At 42.9% G+C, this 21,171-nt stretch overlaps 1 long non-coding RNA gene across 1 annotated transcript in view; it reads right to left on the reverse strand.

Moving 5' to 3' along the window:
- LOC104684839 overlaps positions 1-20,933 on the reverse strand; it is a 148,527-nt gene extending 127,594 nt beyond the window's left edge. Inside the window, exon 1 of the long non-coding RNA XR_751028.4 lies at positions 20,720-20,933. This is a non-coding gene — a long non-coding RNA (uncharacterized LOC104684839). The remainder of the gene's footprint in view (positions 1-20,719) is intronic.
- Between the last annotated feature and the right edge of the window lie 238 nt (positions 20,934-21,171).

Genomic DNA, 21,171 nt, shown 5'->3' on the forward strand with positions numbered 1-21,171 from the left:
AACAAGGACCGCTTGCTCAAATACAGAAATCTGGGGACATTTTGGTAGAAATCTTTGTATTAAGACATCTTAACTTATCTCAGATCTATTGTGTTGTTTCATCAGTATTTGTTTCTTTCCTTCCTATTCCCTTCTTTGGTTTAATTTCCTGAGACATCTCCTCCCCATTTGATATTTTTCTTCCATAGAAAAGGCACAGACGGAGTAAGAAAACAGCTTCACAGAATCCGCATCCAAACAGTACCCACCCCCCAAAAAAATCCTAGGTTTAGAGCACTGCAGAAAAGCCAGCTTTCAAAAACTCTGCTATTCAACCCAACAACCTGCATAAGAGAAAAATAAACAGGAGAGGAAGAAAGCACAATTTTCACCCTACCCCAAACCTGCACAAACTCCAACCTCCACACAGACCGAATTCAGTCAAGCAAGTTTGCTGGAGCAAATTAATTTCACATGTGAGGGAATCCCTTCACTCAGGACAGCTGTCCCTGCCCTGGCACCCCATGCACTCGGGGCACACAGCTGAGGCCTCTCTTCTGCTAAAGAGCAACACTTAACCCCTTCCCTGCCAACCCAAAATGAAGGCTACAGAGCCGACAGAAGGGGAATGCGACTGATGGCTCTTGATGAAGCCTTGTACAGGTGATAACTATCAACTTTACAGCTGAAACAAATTAATTTTCCAAACAGAAACAGCTGCCTCACTTTGCTCCTCCCCTGCACCCTGACCGCACCACATGCCATTCTGGTTCCCCCTTTTGATTTCTAATTTCTTCTTTTCTGGGATTTCAGCACCTGGCAATGAAACAGTCTCCAGAGGTTCCTGAATGACTCTGAGCTCAGAGGATCTGCACCACACAGAGCAGAGACAGCAGATGGTGATTTTGCATCAGTGTGATAGTTCAAATTACAGAGACACTTTAAGGCCAATGTCCCAAAGGGCCCCAGATTTGGTTCACCCCACAGGGAGCAGTAGGGGCTTGTGAATTGGATTGCTTGGGTAACTTTAGAAGTATACTCTGTATGCCAGAGGAAAACATCACCTAACAGCAGGAGTATTGCCAGTAATCACAGAAACCTGGGGGTAGAGGAAGAGGGGATAGGTATGGATGTGGAATGGACCATGCTCTTTGATCAGATTAACATGCAGGCTGGAAGATGGAAAGGGGATTTGTCCATGAATGTGTATTCCTCATCTTCTGTGAAAGCATTTTGCTCCCTCAGCCTCAATATTTCCCACACCCGTGTTCACTTCTAAGCCTCCTGGCCTGAATCCTTTAAGAACCATGTCTCATTCTGCACCACACCCCTGGACATGGGAGGGATTCACTGGTTTGCAGTGGTTTTACTGAAAGGACAAAGAGGCCCATGTGGAATTACAGAAGAAGGATACTGAAAAAAACCCAACATTCTTACAAAAGCATGGGGCCCGGCCTGCTGCTCACTGCAGCCTCTGTGAACCAGGGGCAACTTGGTCAACAAGCAAAGTTCAATGGACAGTCAGAGCAGAGAAGAAATCAGACATTTTATCCTCAAAGACCAGTATGTGCTTGTGGATTTCTCCAAAGGCATTAAGGAGGGGGGTCTAGCACCCCATCAGTGCCCCCAGCTGCCACACACTCACTTCATGTGGCCTCAGGACTCCTCCACTCTCCCACCAAGACAGAGCTGCTCCTGCCATTGGCACGTTCCAGATCTGAGCCTGGACTCTGGTTTGCCCTGCAAGCTCCTGCATGCCATTTGACAAGGGTTTATGTCATTATACACAATTAATCCGTGGCCTTCTCCCTTTGGGCTGGGAAGAACAAGCTACAATTCCACTCAGCACACACCCTCCCTGGGCTGCAGCTTTTACCCTACATCTGGATCTGCTCACTAAGGAAGCCAAGAGCTGTAAATATATTTTAAAAAACACCAAGACTTGTAAACACTGCAAGAAATGATTACTATCTCTCGATGATCAAGAAGAAATATGTCTTTTCATAAATGTGAACCATCTGACCCCCAAAAAAAAAAAAAAAAAAGAAGAAACGAGGGAAAGAAACTGCTATTGCTTAGAGTTGGCTTGATCCTCACTGTGCTACAGAGGCCTGGCCCATCAGGGTGGTGTTGAGGGTCACAGCCTGCTGACCCCACTTAGAGATGTAAGACATGGATGATCCCTTCAAATTTTCAACACCTGGACTTGCATGGTCTTAAATACTGTAGCCAGGTGGGTGACAGTCCTAGAGACTGCCTGGTACGTGACTGCATGAGAATGGTTACTTTAATTAATTTCTGGGTCATTATAGGGATCAGTTGTGGTGTTGTGGCCCATTAAGCAATTTGGTTTGTCCCAAAGCACTTGGTCATTATTAGCTCAGAGCCAATAAGCCACATCACACAACCATAATCAATAGATGAAAAAGAATTTTGAAGGAAAAGAAAGAAAAAGCATGGATTTTGATCTCACTTAGATCAATAATCTCCCAGAAATTGGTGGAATTCCCTGATATAAAATCAATGTGAGCAAGTTCGAAATTGAGTTGTTTTGCTTTGTCAAGAAGATAAAATGGAGAGCTTGGGCTGTGCCTTTAAGGAGAGACATTTATAGATTAGATTTTATTTGCAATATCTTCCTCTCCAGAGATTTTCTCCCCATTTATAACCTTGAAATATCTGTGTTTGGAGCCAGGGGAGGGGGGCAGAGAATAGAGGGATTTTGCACATCTGCCTGAAAGGAACCTTTGATAGCACTTCAGGCCACTCATCATTCACAAACATATTTATCCTCTGTCCTCACCTAAGACAGGGAAACTGATGCTCCATTTAAACCCAGTACTTTCACTGGACACACCACTGAAGGGGTCTGACCTTTATTGCCCTTGGTTTCAGCATTAACCTAAGGTGTATCCTGGCTAAATAAATTAAATAAATTTAAATATCACCCACAGGGATGTGAATACCTTCAAGTGGGCAGCTCTGCTGCCGCTTTGCCCCATGCATTTTGTGCAATTACCAGTGCAGGGGCACTTCTGAGTGCCATTAGCATCACCCTATCCCACTCTGGGTTATAATAATCCACAGGGATAAATCCCAGCATGACAGAGCTGCTGGCAGACTCCAGGGACCCCTTGAGAGAAAAGCTGTTTAAGGATATCTAGATGGATCAAATCCATAAAGCAGACATTTCGAAATCACAGACTAACATATGTACATAGATAAAACAAGCTTTTTTGCTAGTGATCCTTTGAAAGGGTTCCAAGATGGTTTTAGGTTACTCAGTGGCAAATACCGAAGCACATTTCACACAGGACTCCAAAATATGTGTAAAAATACATGCAGCAGGTAAATGCATGATCTGCTCAAGCTATGCACAAGCAGAAAGGGATTCCCTTACACCTGCAAGTTAGGGAGTTATAGAAAGCTCTTCTTTCAAGTCCAAGCACAACAGGGGACTGGAGAGACCAGGTTCCACCACTACTTTGAACTTGTGCTTGTGCACTCATCCAAGGAAGGCACGAGTGACTCACTTGGTCTCACACTCGTGAATGCAACAAAACCCCCGAATGCTACAAAGTGGTGATGTACACGTTGATGTCACCATCCGCCTCTGCTTAAAATTTCACAGGAAGTTTTTGGTGAAAGAATAAGATGTGCTCACTGCAGGCTCTGGGAGCTCTGTGTACTGCTGAGCCCCTGTGCCTGTGCAGCAGTCGGAGCCTGGGATCTTCAAAGGGTGTGGGCAGGGGTTACTGAGGGATTACCCTCAGCATGAACCTCTGGGCCCTCGATTATTTGACAGTAATTGCCTGTTTCTAGCTGCTACAGCATTTCCTGCATACAAGAAAGCTCACTTCTTAACTGAGGCTTTGCTCTCTTACTGGGTAGCTGGGAAGGAGCAGCTCTTAGGGGCACTCAAAGAGCTGCAACTTCAGTGCTTCATTCCCCCTGCAGTGACTTGTTAAACTCCTCCTTGTTCTGTGAGAAAGTTACAGCTCCAACAGAATTTGTCACCACTGATAACTGCTAATGGTGCTCCTCTGAGTCTCTCTGAAAATCCCAGCCAAAAAAAGTCATCTCCTTTGGCTATCAGCTACTCCATGTATATACAATGTAAGCCCAGAAGATGGTAACACTAAAAAAGGGGGTTTTGGTTTCTTTTTTTTTGCTGTAAAATATTATATCTGTGCCTGCAGCAGTTCACTTTAGAAGCCTTCAGAAGCCCCAAGTGTTCACTAGCAGCACAAGCCAAATGCTCAACAAGGGAATTGACAGTGTGACTCTGAACCCACCTCTTCAGCTAAATCTTGGCTTGGAGGGGAAAAATGTGAAATTTTTCTTCTTAGAAAAGATGCAGATAGAAACTTCACACCCATCCTGCCCACCCAGCTGAATACATGCCCCTGTCCCTGTTTCAACTCCTCTGCAGTTAATGGTTGCTTTTTAATGAATGCTGACTGTTAGGATAGGAAGCACTGTCAGCATGGAATAAAGGGCATGATTAAGAGCACAGATTTGTTTCCGAATTATCTGTAAAAAACACTGGAGCATCATTACAAACCCCCAAGGGCTTTGGGCAATTCAATCTCCAACACCATTTACAGGCTATTGTGCTACAGCTGCCCAGAGGAGGACAGTGGCAGCAAGATGTGATGGCAGATTCTGCTCTGTGGACACTCGGGTGGGATTCTTCACCTCCACCTTTCCCCATCTGAGGAGGGTGAGATTATCACAGTCAAGGCTGCAACAGAAAGGTGAAATGAGTCCTGCTTTGAAGGAGGAGACAAAGTTCAGGCCCGGGCACATTCAGGACTTTCTCTCAGCTATTTGAAAGTGCCAAGCAACGCCTGAAACCAAACTCTGCCATGAAGCAGGGCAGCAGTTCTGTGGTCTTGCAGGTCCATCTGTGACTGATGTAACACATACCTGCACTTCCCAACAGTCCTGTGAATGGGTACTGTGTGTGTTTAAATGTTTTGCTTGTTCTCCTTCCCTCCAAGAGAATAATTATGGCCTTACCTTCTCTCATTCATTAAATCAAACCTCGTTCTCCACAGTGAAGAGCATTCCCCACTGGATACACTCACTCTTGTGCTGAGACCTTGTCAGCTCGGTTACAGCCTAAAGCAAAATTTTCTGGCTGGGTTTATAAGCTCTCCTATACAAAGGGATTATAATGGAAACTGCAATTTTTCCACTACTCTGCCAACCTGCCTACCCTACAACGGGACTCTCAGTACCCACCGGCCTCTCCCACATGCCCTGGGGCAGTGTGAAGTGACCATTTCCCTGTCTGACAGCCAAACCTCATGACTCAGTACAGCTGTGTGCTATGTTGCTCCACTGATTTGTTTTTATAGAAGAATAATTAATTCACAGTGACTGACATTGTTTTATTTCCAGCCCATCACTGACATCTTGTCTGAGTTACATCATATCCCTCAAATTGCCTTTTTTGGCTGCTAGTGCTCTTTATTCCTTCTTCTTTAGTATGATACTCATTATAATCTGCTCTCTTATACTAAGGCCAAGACTCCTGCTGAGTTTCCAGGTAACGTACTCTTTTACTGAGTGATTCATTGGGGAGGAGAGAGGAAAGAGAGAAGGAAAAGCCTTGAGATGAAAAATATCCAAGTTTCATGATTTCTGAGTCTCTGAAACAGTTCCAAAATTCCTTGGTGTTCTGGAGGCCTTTCCCTGCACGATGAAAGCATTGAGCTTTTGTATTGTTTGCTTTATTTTGCAGTATTTTATAATTCTCATATATTCTGAATTGTGTTGATTTGTGACTAGTTTTTCATCATTACCCAAGGAGGAAATTTCTCTGGAAACACAAGCAAGAAACAACACCCTGAAGTGAGACAGTGCAAATGAGCAGCTGCCATCAGACGATGGATTCTGTTATTTACCCCGTTCGTGCAGAATGCTGCATCTGATCACCTCCAAAAATGATGATGGGAAAACAAAAACATCCTTCTCCCCTTCCTTCCCCTTTGCCTCCTGCAGGCTACTACACAGTGAGGAAGAGCCACAGTCTTCCTCAGCTGGGGAAGTGGGCTCTGTGATTAAAGAGGTAACCATGAATGCAAAACATGTCAGCTCAGTTCCATCCTCCAACACTTATATTCTTGAAAAAAACCTGCCTGCTACAGAGCATCTAAAGTCCCCTGATTTGTAGTGAAACCAACAGAAATTATATATTTAAATCTTGTTACGGATCTAGGCTCCAGTCTCTCTCTGTCTCAGTGCAGTCTGTGCAATGAGGATATCAGCACCTCCCCAGCTCACAGGCAGCAATTGATCCACGTAGATATAGAAACACTCAGATTCTGAGGCCATGGGAGCTGTCGAAATATCTAAGAATGATGACTCCATCTCCTTTCTCTGCAGTTATTCTTGATTTACAGAAATATAAATGAGACCAATTTCTCACCATTCATATTTAAGAGCACCTCCACAAAAACAGTGATTTCCTTGAGCACTAGAATTCAGGGACCTAATTTCCTGTGGATTTGCATCTGCATGCTGGGAGTCCCTCTGGATCCTCTAATAGGCACTGAATTCATGATACAGCCATTCTCTTAACTGGGCACTAATAGGATTTCTCCTCTTTACCCAGACGCCTGCATTCATGAAATGTGCTGAATTTATTCTCCCTACCTGTCTGTCTAAGCAGCCACCAAGGCTCATTTCCACTAAGAAACTGCCCTCTCACTAATTTAAAACATTCATATCCTCAGCTGCTCTAGCAGAAAGGGTATAAAGCCTAATACAATTAGTTTCAAGCCAGCTTTACTTACATTGGAAAAAAAAACTACACTGCTTTCAGTTCTCATCTCCCAAAGGGCTTTCATCATTTCAAATTCTGTTTGTATATCCCTGGAAGTACACTGACATCAAATCAGCATAAGTTAAGTGAGAATCAGTTAATGGAAATTTAATCTATATCATTTAAATTTTGTTTATCAAAATCTTGGCTTCACTCCAGCATAAAGGGTAGATGCTGAGTGTTCTCCCTACAGCTGGTAGAACTACTCCCCATGTGCTCATGGGACTGAAAGCAAATCTGCAAATGCATCCATATCTAGGGAAAGTGGGCAAAAGCCTGGTGCCAACACCGTGGTTGTATGCGCAGGGCAAAAACTCCACCTTGACTTTTCTCTGGAGCAGGAAAGAATGATTCCAGCAGCTTAGAGGGGTTTTTTCATGACCCACATTCTTCCACAAAGGGAAATGAAACCAGCAAAAGCTAATTTTCATGGAACTGGCTTGACTGGTTTATAAAGGCTCTTAAAAAAGAAGCACCAACTTCCAAACCTATTTACAAGCCCACTCCTGAACAAGTTTCTGGGCACTCTGCATTTTTTTACCCATTCTTTTGCTTCAAAAGCAAATGGGCCTTTTCTGGAGTGTATATATGGAATAATGTCCTTTGGACAGCTTTCACATTAGGTGTCATTTTAGGAAGCTGAGTTTCTTATTCTTGGCTACTCACACTGAAGCTGCCATTCTTATGAGACCATTTTAATGCAGCAATTAATATTCAGAACAAAGAACCTATGGTTATCCCATCATCAGAAATCCTTATGAGCTTGATTTTTTACTGTTTCCATTGTGTGGGAATATGGCTGCCATAGAAAAATAAAACAAAGTTTTCCTTTTTTTTTTTTTCCCCCCCCCTTCTTTCCTCATGCAATTTACTTTTGGAATAGCAAATCTTTGTGTTTTGGGCTGTGGGGTTTTTTTTTCAACCAACAAGCATTTGTTGTGTATTATAAATTGGAATGGAACATGCCTTTTCCCACAAATGTGTTAACCTGCTGGCCAGATGTGTACTTTGGCACACTGAGTGCTGGTTCTCTCATGTAAAGACCCAGAGATCAGACACTTTGGGTCTGTTCCCTGTTATCAAGTAGGGCAAAAATCTTGCAATATCAACAAGTACCAGATAAGGACTCCTTTCCTCTATGCTTTTTCTCAGAGCATTCAGAAAACCCTTTAAACTCTAAATGATTTATGTGCAAGCATTGAGGTGCCTATTAAAGATGCTCTAGTAGGGAAATTTTCTCTAGTGTGAGGTAGCCAAAAAAGAATAATCTGATTCTTCTCACCAATACTCAGAGATCTGCTACTTACTCACAAGGAAATGACACGTCAGTGTTGTTCCATTTGCCAGAATATATTTGTGTTTATCAAGGCAGCATGAGCCTGTAACTCCCAAGGCAAATTTTTTTTTCCAATTAAAACTGCAAAAAGGCACCATCTCCGCCGCCTTCAGAAATTGTATTTTCTTTAGAAAAAAGGATCTTGATGGAAAATTCCAACTCAGCTCTTCCTAGCTCATAGGAGCAGAAAGAGCAGCGTGAATTCTGTCATGGTGGGTGATAACATCCCTCGAGGGCAGAACCTCCTTCTGCAGCGTCTCTTGCACAGAGCTGCACCAACCCCTGGGGACTGCACACCAGCAGACAGCTCCATGTGTGTCATCTCTTTGCAGAATCAAGGCCTCACCTGGTATTTTTGAGTTTTCATTTACATCTTGTGAAAGAACATGATCTAAGCATTTTGCTCCATTGAGGCCCATAACATCAACTGAGGAGCAGAGAGAATTTATGCCAAGATAGAAAGGAGGTGGTTTTACAAATGCCTCTGTCCATCAACTTAAATTTGTCTTTTTGTTGCCTTCTAAACCATAATTCCTTTGCACAGCAAACTCCTTAGGCAATGCCTTCAGATCTTAAGTATTTGGGTGTAGTGAGCACTCTGAATTTTTACAGGGTGTTCCACCTCTTTCCTGGATTCTTCCCATGGCTTTGCAAGTCGAAAGAGATGAGAATGGACCTGGGAGTCAATCCAGATGCCTATTTGATATCAGGTAATGCAGGAGAGATTTCACCCTGAGCCTATACCCCTCACTGACTCTGCTCAGGAAAGAGAGAATTTGCTGTACCTATGGGGAAAAAATGCACAATACAGAAAGCTGGAGGGCTGAGAAAGATTCCTGAACCCCACCCATAACCTATTTTAGGAGGACTAGCACTCCAGCTCTTAAAAAAACCCCCAAACTACTCAAAGGTATCAAGGATCCTCAGGTCTATTTTCCAGAGTGTGTTTGCTTTGGCTGCTTTCAAATCCCAGGGCTTGCTTTCCTCGCTGTGTCTCACTCTGTTAATCCTTTAGTCACTTAAACTGAGTTTGCAAGAAGCTTTTTGAATGATGCCACCTAGGAAAAGTCTACATGCTGTCTAGAAGCAGTTCATTGGGAATTTATCCATCACTGATAGCAGAAACAGACACTCACAGCATTCAATCCAAGCATGTGACACTGCAGGAGAGAGCAATGGATGTTGAGTATTTGTATTTATTAGGAAATAAAAATGGAGAAAAGCTGAGCTTTTGGCTTCTGTCCACTACTTTCCTTCACTTTAAATGTCTGCCCAGGCTTTGCTGTACCTCTGCATATTGTATTACCCTGGATTGCAGAGCTCTGTTTTCAATATTAACCTAGAGAGGAATTATTGGAAGGTTCTGGTGTGCTGTGTATCACATAAACCCTCACAGGGCTGCCATGGCAATAGGCTGGACACCAGCACTCATTTTTAAATGCTCTGGGGAATGGACTGGTACTTTCACAGAGACTAAATAAGTTGTCCCAAACAAAGTTACTTAGAGCTCAATATAATTACATTTTTCCCTGCAGAGGTGGCAGCAAAAGACTAAACTGTGTTCTCAGCTTCACATTCAGTAACATCCACTTTTCTGCAAAAAACAAAATCAGCTTCATTGTTTATCCTCATTTAGGATTATGAAAGATGTTCAGGGTCCTGTGCAAGATGATTAATGTCTTCAGCTGCCCGTGAGGCAAACGGGAGTCAGAGATGCTCAGGTTCTCACTTTAGTTAAATGGATTTCTGCCTGGACACAGCCTCTGGGCTGTAATATCCATTCCTGGGGGACACCAGTGGCTGAGGTCGCTGTGCAATTAAGGAAAAGCTCCTGAAAAGAGCCAGACTGCACTAGAACAGCATACCAGGAGTACCTGTTCCCAGCAATGCTCATCAAAAGATGCTCAGGAAAAAGCTAAAAATGAGGATCTGTGCAGACCCACCCGCCTCAGATACACGTTCACTGCCATCCAGAGCTCTGCTTCTGCTTTCTGAAGGTGATGCTATTCCCTCAAATTTCCAGCCATGGGACAATGGCATCTCCCCACAGACAAAGGATAACACTGACCTTTGTTAGAGTTGTCCCTCTAACCTGCACTGCCATTTGGACCCAGTCCCACACACTCCAAAATCCGTCCCCAGCACCATCAGCAAAGACAAATAGCATTTCCAGCCTTCCAAGAGAAAGGGAATGAAGGACAAAAATGTCCCTTCATTTTTCTTTTGCATGCTGGGCCTTACTGCAGATTTATTAATGTCTGGGCAAAATAATTAGCATTCTTTAAAAAGTCTAACTCTCCAGCCAAAACTAAAATTAATTTGATAAATTCTCTTTGACTCTCAAGTTATTAGGTGAGCGCAGAAAATGTTCATAAACATGAAGGACCTTGACATTGCATTCTGAAAATTGCCCTCATAATAAATTAAACATTACTAATATAATTTCTCATTGCACATTTTGCCCTGCTCCTTCTACCAAAGAAGGTTTTTGTATATATTTCAAGCTCCCTCACTCCACCACAGTTGCAAGAACTTTTATGTGACTGAGCTGTGTATTTTGAAATCTAATCTTTGCCAAATAGTTCTAACAGCAAATGTGAAATAACAACATGAGCAGTACTGCTCAGCATCACTTCAAGACTTCACAGCGTGCTGCAGTTTGGTTTGGATGTTCACAAAGATATTCTAATTAAAAATCCCAGTGGATTTGCTTTCTAAGGAAACTACCATTTCCATGATAATGTTTTATGTCTCAGCAAGAAACTGCAAATAGGCACTGAAAAGAGAAAGAAAGAAAAAATGCCAGTGCTGCAAGGACATTAATACATGAAAACTGGGTCAGAAATAATTTACAAAGATTACAACTATTATAAATACTGTGTTTTCAGCTGGAAAATTTGGCTTATCAAACTGCTTTTTAATTTTGATGATCTGATTGGAAATCTGACATTGTGACCTGTGAACAGCATCCTTCGGTCCTTCCATTTCCATGCAAATGAGAAGAGAATTTAGCACCATGAGAATGATGAGAGTTTGTCTTAACAAGAAATGGAAGTTGTGGCACAACATGAGACAGATCTGAGGGAGGAAAGCAGCACCTTGCTGGGCACAGGTATGAGATGTTGTCACCAATATCATCCTGAGAGGTATTTTCCTGAATTTAAAACTGCAGAACCAAACTCTACTGTGCAGCCACATGCATTTTACTAGATTATGCCAAAATCCCTCTAAGTGGCATTTATTTTTTTGTCTCCCTCTCTTTATATTATCCTTGGTGACAGCATCTATATGGCTCAATTGTAAGATAATTTTGCATACATTATTTTGTCTTTTCATAAATATTTACATTCTCTCATTGAGCTGTTTCTTTTCTGTAAGGCACACGGGCTCTGGCTCACTGTTGATCACACTTCCACTGCTTGTCAAACTGTACAACATTTTCACACACAGGGTGAAAGGGATAAAATGCCCCTTTTGCTGGTGTGGAGCATATTAATTCAAGATTTTTTCCCCCCAGATTTTAACAGCTAATACACATCTATTTTTCTTTAAAGGAACTAAACATTTTGCTTTCTCTGACAGAGTGCTCAGGCTCAGTGCTACCCTTAATTACCACAAACCATCTGAGATCTACTGACTTAGGTAGAGCTCCACCATTCTAACAGCAGAAGACCTGCCCTCTAATGTGCTGTGAAAATCAAGTTTTCCTGGCAATGCAGTACAAAGAACTTAAAAGCTAAACAGGGAAAATATGATCTTTCACTGCCTTTTTTACTGCACAGGCCATGCACAGGGCTCCCAACGTCATGGTGACCCTCACTCTTCATGTGGCTGACTTAGCAGCTGACAAAGACACTCCAGGAAAAAGGCTTAAACTGTCAACTTGGACATCTATCATATAGTTTCACTATATTTCAATATTTTTTCCACTCTAAAACAAAATTGAAAAACTGATAGAGACAGAAGTTCAACGTATACATATATATATGAGAAAATTATTCTTTCTCCAGGCTCTGCAGTCTTCAAAGGGCCTGAATTAGTTTAGTTGAAGTGGCCAGAAATACCTTTCCAGGCACACAGAGAGCCTGTGCAGCAGTGGGTGAAGTTTTGAGCAATGGCAGAAAGGGACTGGGACAAAAGTTGTTAAAACCCCTCTGTGCTGGTGCTCCCACTGGGATGAGACCCCAAACCCCACATCTCCCTTGCTCCAGCAGTTCTTTCAAATATGCAAGAGAACTTAGAAACCAAGTAGAAAAAATGAGTCTGGTGACCTACAGTAGGATTGATCATCCCGGGAAGGCAGTCATGATTACAGGGCTTTCATCTCAGGTGACAGCAATTAGGATTTTCATCTTCTGTACGAATTTGTGATCCCAGAGCAAAGTCACTGCAATAGCACTGGAGAGGCCACATGTAAAGCCCCTCTCTATCATCACCAACCAAGCCTTAAAATCTATTAATCAAATATATGGTTTATTGAAATAAGGCACTGCCTCAGTTTATGCACTGTCTAAAGCCCAAGGGGGGTTCAAAGGAGCCCTTCTGAGACTGGGATGGGTCCACTCTGCCTGCACATCCAGAGGTCTGGAGAGCACAGGGAGTCAAATTGGTTACCCCAGTCGTGTGTATCAGGCTACTAATGCAGGAAAACAAGAAGATAGGAGGGAGAAGTAAAGCATGGGAAGGCACAGGGGAGAAAATAAAAAATAAACCGGACTATAACTGCTTAGTAAACATAATTTTTTCTCACCCTGGGAAAAAACTGTTTTTCTGAATGTATTCTACATCATAACGGCACATGGAACAAATTAACTTGCAGCCATGACCTACATTAGGATGAGAAAAAGACTGTTCTGAAACAAAGTTGTGAGTTGATGTTGTCAAAATACTGAGCTGTTGTTTTCTTACAGCCTTTAGGATGATCCCCTGCAGCAAAAGGCTTCAGTGTATTCAACAGCAAAGCACGTCTCTTAATAGCTTTCAACCATTTAAGTTCTCAAATCCCTGGGAAGCATGGTTATCCCTCAGTCATTAGCCTCATTTGATCTAAGGACAAGCACAAACAAGAGCAAAAACCAGGAACTGCAGGAGTGGAAACAACATTTCCCAGAAACATTCAGTAGGTGTGAAATATTTGGAGTCCCCAGCACGACCACATCAAGCCAGTGAGATGTATATGTACTTGGCACACCCGTACTAGCTTTGAAATTGCTTTAGCCCTTTTGGATCACATCCAAAGTGGGGGAAAGCCAGCAGAGCCTACTCTTCTGCAGAAGAGGCAAAGCAATGCTTGTTTGTTCAAGCAGCCCGTGCTCATAATGAGCAAAGCACACAGAATTTGCTGGCAGAAGGGCTGGATCCTGGCTTTGGAGCCATACTTTTTGTGACCTGAAGAAGGCAGAGATGGGTTTCAACCAGGGCACTGAGTTCCAAGCCCACGAGCAAGCACAGAATCTTCCCCTTCCCTCTGGCTGTTTTTAGTCTGTTTCCAGCAGTCTGCTTCCTGCCTTCGCTCACATTCCCCGTGTCCCAAATTCAGGCTACACCCTGCATGTGGAAACGAGTCCCTTGCGAAGGGCTCTGCAGAGCTCTCCCCTGACAAAAAGCTCCAGTGTCGCTCCACTCTCCGAGGCTTTGGAAGCATAGGCTGACCCATAAGCAACCCTTGCCAATGAACTTAAATATCAAGTTGCAATTAGGAGTCTGCAGTTGACGATGCGTGACACAGGTAAGGATGACAAGGCTGACAAGGCTGAAGGAGAGCCACAAAATGTCACCAGACATTATCAACCACCGTGGGGCCTGGAGCTCTCCTGGGGAAGGCTGCCAAGGAGGCAAGAGAGCACCATGGCTGCAACTCGGTGGCAAGTGGCCTCAGACAGTGTAAGAGACCCATATAAATCTCTGAAGGGTGGTGGAAAACAGCTCATGCAAGCAAGGGAAGCAGCAGGGAGTCTAGAGCTCTGAAGGCAAATGTTGGAGCATCACCGAACCATATGCAACCCTACAAAGCTAATGGCCCCAAATTACCCCTCACTAGCCTTAGTCTATTAAGACTTTGATAGAGCTCTACTGGTGGCACTGGAAGCCTGCTCAGGGAGCCAAGTGGACTCTGGATCAGGCCCTAGGACTGGAAAATATATTAGGTCATAAAGTACTGTTACATATTTTATAAGGGAGCAGCTATCAATGTCTGCTCCACCCGGAGAATATACAAAAACCAGCTGGAAGCACAAACAGCTGTGCATATCCCAGCCTCTCTTCAGCTGCAGCTTCTTTCAGATGCTCCTAAACTCATGTTAGGAAGACATTTCCACATCTCCTTATCTCTAAAAGGACTCTTAAAACACTGAGAAAACCATTATGTTTGGTGACATATGTGAGTGAAGATAATTATAGCATAAATACGATATGCTTGGCATTATTGTCAGTTATTTGAGCTAACCTCTGGGTATGCAAAATGGGGATGATGAGAGATATATTTGCAGGCAGCTTTAACAAGTGCTTCTTATATCACAACTTTTCTGTCAAGATTTGGGCATTTGTTAGCCAGATTTGAAACGATTCTGTGAATACAGCCCAAATCAGAGCACCCATTGCTTGTGCATGAGATTCTTCCCAGAACAACGGGTGGCAGGGATGTGTAGTGGTGGGAGGCACTGCTAATGAGACTGCTACTTATTGCTGAGGCAGAGATTTTTAAACCTGTACTAAATTACCAGATTCTTTGGCAGAATTCTTCACTCTCGCTCACAAATCTGGTTTTGATCACACATTCTGTGCTACAGATCCATTTGCAATTCTACTACAGTGCCACTGGCACTTCCAAGAAGGAAGAGAATCTGTTGATGGGTGGTTCCATGGTGAATCTGGACAATTTTGCATTTAGTTTCTTTTCCATCATGTCCAGGGTTTGGACCTAAATGGTTCTTCTGTCATGGTTTTCCTTCTCCCTTAGTCAAAGGAACTAAAATATGTGTTTCATTGATACGTCTTCTTGATCACTGACTCTAAATACCCAACAACTGATGAGAAGATTGGTTTACTTTTCTGGCATTATCCCCCTGGCTTCCTGAGAGTAACAGATGGGTATTTAATTGTTATAAGGACTTCTATTTATTTTCCTAGAGATAAATGATAAAAAAAGAACACCGTACTTCACAGAGTGCCCTTAAAATATAATGTCTCTGAGTGGAAAACTTGCCCAGAGTTTTCCATAACACACCAAATTAAATAGAAGCTCTGTTTGAAAGACTCACAGAGCGCCTGAGGCTGTTTTTAGCGCTGCTCACATGGAAACGTCACAGCACAAGTCTCCACTGCAGCCCACACAAGGCCGATATTGCTCCCCAGGAACAAAGTCATGGCCTGTGCTGGTGGAGAAATGGATGCAAGCCTGCATGGATCATTGGGAGATTCCTGGTGGCTGAGCTCTCTGGGGTAATGCTAGCTTCAGTATGGGACAGATTCAAGTGATTCACTGCCTCTGACTATGGCAGAGCTACAGAAATCTGTACACAAGAGAAGACTTCTGGAGACTGGTGGTTGCTAAAGCTCATATATCTCACATATCTGTCCTGAAGTTTTAGGTGAAATGCTTCTACCATCTCATTTTATCCACACAGTAAGAAGCAGAACTAAAACAATTGCCCAGTAATGACAGAAAAGCCCAGACGTGATAACATCTGCCAATTTAACGTGGAAGCTGCCATGACATAGAGCAATTCCTGGGTGACAGTCTGTGATGAGAGTTCCTGCTCCAACACTTATTAGGAAAGCTATTGCCTCTGGAGAGGAAGGGCACAGAGAATACCAGTGACATGAAGTGTCTGAGCCACAAAGACTGAGCCTGCTGAAACTGGTTTTTAATAAATATGCTAACACAGAGGGAGTTCCTGAAAAGTGGACGACAGCTCGTGTGGTGCCAAGAGTCAAGTGGAGCTCAAGTTTGAGCCAGCTGGCCGAGGCAAAGCTGATAAAAACACCAATTAATAAAGATAATTAATTAAAATAATCAAGTATAGAAATATAATTAACGCTGGTAATCATGGTTTTATGGCAAGCAGGCTTCATCACACAAATCCGATGTCACTCTCTGATGAGATTACAAATTTGCTTGATAAAGACGACCGCAGAGATGCAACACACGGAGTTTGGTGAGTCACAGGACTCAGCAGAACACAACATGCTGGTAATAAAAACATTATGAAACATCTGTAGAAGAGAGGTTGTTTGTAGCATGATACGGTTGCAAAGCAACCGCAGCCAATGGTTACAAAGCCTCAGTAATCTGACAGGCAGGACCAACTTCAGAAAATAAGGGGTTAATCGTGGAGATCAATATGCATTCTTTAGCAATTTTGGGCACTGAAAGCAAGGTGTGTTTAATTCAACCAAATCCAAAGTTTCACAGCTATCAGTGAGGAATGTAGGTCATACAGACAGCAAGGAGGACTACATGAAGCAGAGGGTTGGGAAAGAGTTAAGCAGCTGAATATGAGCCCTCATTCTAGGAAAGAATAAAAAAAAAAGGCAAATAAGCAAATTTGACCTTTGGATATTCTAAAAGAAGAGAATTGGGGGTGGATTCTTACCTCTGCACACAGCACCAGCAAAACTGTCCTGTTTTAGCACTTACATTTTTTTAAGACTGTTGAAATCTTGAATAAGGAGCAAGTCTAAAATAATTTAGTAAAATGTCTTATATATATTTCTATGGAATTCAATCAATCTGGCCAAGCAGCAAAACAACGGAAAGGTAACTACAGTGTGTTTATACACACAAAAGGAGAAAACATTGGAGGACCTTTCATCTAAAGCAGCAAAGCATGACAAGAAGCAAGGTCTGAAATGTGAAGACACAGTTTTAAGGGAGCAATCAAGAACACATTTGAATTGGGAAAGTTATAAATTGCTTGCAGAAAATACAGGAGAAATGGTGGGTTCTGCAGTCCTCAGTATATACAAGTCAAAACTAGATGCTATTTGCATTTCTGGAAAAAAAAGTTAGCCAAATATAAGTTTTCAGGCTAAATATAGGAGTAACTAGCCTTCATTAAACAAAATGCCAGAGTAAATGATCTAAAGGGTCCTTCTGGCCCTAAGCCAAATGAATCTGAAGAAACAGAGACTGCTTTTTCTTAAAAAAAAAAAAATCACATGGTGACTTCTGGTTTTCAGCCAGTTGACAACATGCTCTAAATTTTTCAGAGTTTTGACTGTTTTTTCCATTCTGCCTTTAGTATTTCAAGCAGAGCAGCATAAATATTGATAAAACATTTCCCACCAAAAAGGAGACTGTTCAGTCAATAATTTCCATTGGCATTCGTATATTCCTATATGTTTATGACTGGCTTTACAAAGTGCTGGATTCCTCTCAGCATTTCTTGGTGCAAAACAGAACATTTTGTCATTTAAACATGCACACAATTTTGGTTTGTACTATTTTTCTTTCCTACTGGCCATCATTCTTCCAACTATTCTCTTTCTAGCTCTACAGTCACAAAGCAAAAAATAATTAATATTTTGTGAGTAATCAACGAAGTGAATGAACTTGACATGTGACGTTGTTGTTTATTCCTATCTTTGCAGCTGAGTTACATCAGTGCCATCTGGTAAAGTTTTTCATTTCTGTAGCACATGATAGGATCATGTTAAAGTGGAGCAGTTTCTCACTGCAGTCCTGTGTGTGGTGGGACATTATTTGCACACCTCCATTGCTGCACGATACATTGGATTCGCAGACATTAACAAATCCATTGCCCATGGATTTGTGCAAACTTTGGATCCAAAAATAACAGAAAACACAGAACTTTAATTGACCTAATGGGATGTGACCTCCAGGCCCAGCTTTTCCTGGCATTTCTCATGGTGTGTCCTACTTTTTCCCACTGTTTTCCTACCATGCTGGGAAGGCCCCCCTGTGCTGCTGGACCTCATGCTGCTGATTCACTTGGTCCAAAAGGTTCAGCATAGCTCCCACCCACACATCAAAAAGCTGAAGAAACAACATCCTTTTGTCTCACCAGCAAGATCGAGGCTGGTTATTTATTTTTTTTTAAGTGATACAGCCAAATACGAGTTGGTTTATCTCATTGGGGAATTCCACTTTGGGAAAACAAAGGATGAAGTGGAGAGTCCTAATGAAAAGCATACACTGCTGCAACCTACAGGCCACAGCCAGAATGCATCTGCCAAGAAACACCTCCTTTTGGGTGGGAAGACATTTTTCACTCTGTTTTCCTCTCAGCGTTGTACTGATTGTCATGGAGTTATCCCTAAATTGTACGATATCAATGAAAGGAGAATTAGAACTCTGTTTCCAGAACTGGTCTCTAACAAGTACCAACATGTCTTCCATCCATCTCCAACCCATGCCAGATGTTTACAGCTATTCCCCTTATCTTCCCAGCACTATAGTCACAAAGCAAAAAAATTAAATCCTGCTGCACACATTTAAGGTATATTTGAAGCAAGCACATGGCAGTCTCAGTCAGAGCTGCACACTGCACACCAGCCTTCCTCCAAGTGAAGTGGAGGACTCAGGTGGGCTCAGTTTGGAGTAAACTTGGGCACCTTCCCTAGATTTTCCACAACTACCAACTTTGAGACCATAGTTTGTCAAATAGCTACATCTAATTCAACCCCTTTGCTACAGGCATGTGAACAAGCACTGAAAACACCTGGAAACATCTCCTCCTCCACCCATGGGGAGCTCACGGCACCTTGGTTCTGCTGATGACAGTCAAAATTCCTTCCACATTCCTGACCAAAGCATCAGTTATAGTTATGGGGAAGATCAATCTGGGACCCCAAGGAGCAAGATGCAGGCTTTGCCTGGCTGGTGGTGGTTGGACTCACCATCTGCTCTTCCCTTCACATCATTTTCCTGCTGTAACCATCAAATCACAAAGTCAAAAGCAAGGTGGCTGATTACACTCCACAAATAGTAAATAATCAAGTCCCCTGAAAGGTTTTACATTTAGGACATGGAAGCTGAGCTTTTCCAGTCTTTCAGTGTTTGTTTGTCACTCGTGTAGCACCTCTGTGCTTTAGAACATCTCCCTTTGTACGGGAACACTTTGTGTGCTGTCAATGATTTGCTTGAATTATACACATTTCCAAATAACTACAAGGTCCAGAAACTAATGGTACGCTCAGAAACCAGCAGCAGTTTGTAAATCATTCACAGATCAACCAGGGAACAGAGCCTTGAAAGTACTATTCAAACAGCTATAATGTACTTAATAATATTGCAATAAAATTTTGACACTTGGAAATCAATAGGGTCTGACAGACTAAGTATAACTCTGTGGTCACAAACAGGAGTTTAACTAACTTCAGAAATATGGCTTAGGCTGGATGAAGATGAAAATTGGCCTTTCCCTTTACTGAGGGAAGAAAACAAGGCTTTCCTATGCCGTGATCATGTAGAGATTTCAACTCCCTGCTGCCGTGCTGCTCTCCTGATAAGAAGCTGTTTAATCTCCCTGACCCAGGAAACACCAATTCTGCTGATTCTCCAAAGGAAGAAGGATGTACAATGTGCCTTCATCTCATCTCAGACGTGTCTGGGGCCCTGAATGAGCAGCATGACAGGACATGCACCAGAGCTGCAGCGAGCCATGAGTCAGCCTCCTCCGGCCACAAACCCGAGTCATTGCAAAACTCCCTCCCATTTATCCCATCTGATCCTCTCCCCTGATTAATTTGGCAATGCTGCAGTTTTAAAAGCACAGCTATGCTCCCTGAAGAAGGTACAGAGTCTCTGGGGAGTCTTGGAGCAGTGTTGCCAACTCACATGATTTTTATCTTGAATCTTATGATTTCTGAGTGTTCTCCAGCCTTGGCTGCCAGAAGCGTGCAATGACATGAGAAACTCCGCGAGCTCCTCTCTTAATTCTTATTAACAGTAATTTTCTAGACTTTATGGTTATACCCTAAAGACCCAGAAATCAGAACACAAAATGAAAAAGGGACCAATTTAGTCATTTTAACTGTGATTTTTAAGATTACTGTGTAATTCATGAAAACCTGACTCAATATATTTTTCTATTGAAGTTGTCAGCACTATTTGCTTTTCATCCTTTCTAAACTGCCCTTTAATATTATTCTAATTTAACTGTCTAGATTATTAAAGAAATTGGGAATACAAACTCTCTGTATCTGGAGGCAGAACAGCAACCTGAGTAATTTTTTTCAGGTGGAAAAGACTTGTTGGCACTGAATGAGAAAGAGCCAAGGGGATGGTAGGGAGAAGAGGGGAAGGAGATAGGTCCTAACTGGAAAGGCAGAGAAGAGAAAGAAGAGTTTTCTTTCCTTAAGGAAATTCCCCTCCATGGAGCCTCCCAGAGGCAGAACAGCATCTTTGGCTGCTCTTCTCAGGATGAGATAGGCTGCAAGAAGCAAGGACATCTTCTGCAAAGCATGTCCCAAAGCACATAGCTCATCTGCTTCTCCTCTGGTTTCCACAAGACAGCAGAGCCAGCTCTGAGCCAAGGAAATGCTGTTTTGGGGCAAAGAGCAGCCTGTATTTAACCAGCTTTGAACCCAGAGGGGCAAGTTAAACATACATATGATGCAATTCTTGCAGTTGCCCAGCTCCCAAGCTGGGCTTCTCCTCTGCCCGTCCAGGTGCCAGGGGCCGTGCACGCAGTGGGTGCATCCACAGTGTCACTGCTCTTCAAAGCATCCAGGCTTGCCAATGAAGAGAGAGCTCCCATTCCCTCCTCAAGCATTCAGAAAGGGTTTGCTGAAGTCTGCTGTGGCCAAGTGATGCTGCTGACAGTGCCAAGATCTCTCTGTTGCTCATACAGCAGCCAAGCTCCCATAAAGGGGCTCTTTGTTAGGGCCAACTGTTGTGACGCTGAGGAGGCACATGACCATCAGCGCCGCCGTGTTTCGGGGGCAGGCAGGAGGTTGTGCACAAGTTGTCTGTGCCTCTCTAAGAAGAGCTGCTTTGACAGCAGTCAGACAATGGCTATCACTGCTCATGGAGGAAGTGCCTCTGCCCAAAAGCATCGTG

Source organism: Corvus cornix, chromosome 14 (genome assembly GCF_000738735.6).
Source record: "Corvus cornix cornix isolate S_Up_H32 chromosome 14, ASM73873v5, whole genome shotgun sequence".
In the NCBI taxonomy this organism is placed as follows: domain Eukaryota; kingdom Metazoa; phylum Chordata; class Aves; order Passeriformes; family Corvidae; genus Corvus; species Corvus cornix.